This window comes from Propithecus coquereli, unplaced genomic scaffold (genome assembly GCF_000956105.1).
Source record: "Propithecus coquereli isolate 6110/MARCELLA unplaced genomic scaffold, Pcoq_1.0 Scaffold50, whole genome shotgun sequence".
NCBI lineage: Eukaryota > Metazoa > Chordata > Mammalia > Primates > Indriidae > Propithecus > Propithecus coquereli.
In genome coordinates this window covers 170,023-171,309 of record NW_012150841.1, presented here as the reverse complement: position 1 = coordinate 171,309, position 1,287 = coordinate 170,023, and the positions used below count along the sequence as shown (strand labels likewise).

General features: G+C 33.2%; 1 protein-coding gene across 1 annotated transcript in view; it reads left to right on the top strand.

The window, feature by feature from the left end:
* Positions 1 to 1,287, top strand: part of PTPRQ (protein tyrosine phosphatase, receptor type, Q) — a 303,100-nt gene that overhangs the window by 231,560 nt on the left and 70,253 nt on the right. The window lies entirely within an intron of this gene.

Genomic DNA, 1,287 nt, shown 5'->3' with positions numbered 1-1,287 from the left:
TTGTTACCAAGTACTTACACTGATTTGTTAAAATTTTAAAAATTATCATCAATTTTGAAAATACGGCATCAATGGTCTTGAACTTCAAGAAGAATTAATCATTTATAGTTGACACTTATCAAAGTTGGTCTTTACCTAATAGATTGACTTTGCAAGTATATTTCCAGCATATCTAAAAATATATAACATGTGCTATAGAGGGAAGTGTCATCTGATAAGCAGGGTTATTCCACTTGCTGTAAAATGAAGGTTATTCAATGTTGTCTACTAAATTGCAAGGAAATATGGTTTGTTGGATATGAAAACTTATTTTTTAATATTTATATGTTGATCTTTGCTTATATTCTAATATAGGGTGTTTCCATCCAAAATGGACAGTGTTCCAAACACTTATGTGTAAGCTGGTTGTATATTACCTAGGATATAGTTTTCTATATAAGAAACATTATGTGTAAAATATCAAATATTATGTATTTTATTGGAATCAATAAAAGATTCCCAGGGCAACCCACCTATGTTAAACCCTATCATACAGACATTAGAGCATTGCTAATACTAGACTATGTCTCAGTCATTGAGGGATCATTCTGCATAGTAAAAAACGTTTCTTCTCCTTTCCCCTCATGGACAAACCAGTCGTATCCTCCCAACTCCCTTTCTGCACTCTCTTCTCAATTCCTTGTGCCCCTCAGGCCATGGGGTCCCAGTCCCTTTTTTCTAAACCTGAAATTGTACAAGAAATAAAATTCAAACCTCTCTGTGTAATTAATTTTAGCCATTTGAATAATTTAGTTGAATCTGCTCCTACTAATATGTGAAACTCGTAAACCCCATAACACTTGTACAGCATTTGCACTTTTGAAAAAGGAATATTTATTAACCCCCCTCCAACATCCTTAGTAAGTAGATCTTTGTTATATTATATGTTTTTAAACAGTTTTGGAGTAAATATTCCTTATCAAAGAGGTTACATCCTAGGCAGGCTGTGGTGAGATTAGATCCCCTAAGCTCTGCGTGTTTTCACAGCTTGCCCCTTTCTCCACTTCTGAACACTGGGTACAGACATTATCAAAAAATTATAAGGTTTTTGTTTTTTCACAATGACTGCCATGGCAGCTACAGAGAATTTTCAGATAATGGAAAAGGTGGGCAAGTACTGTTATAGATTGTTTATTATTGGATGTTTATAATTTAAGGACTGCCTTATTTGACCTTGACTCCTCATTATTTATTTTCCTAGCTCTATGTTTATTTAGTTATAGGTCATATTATTTGTAAAAGGATTTA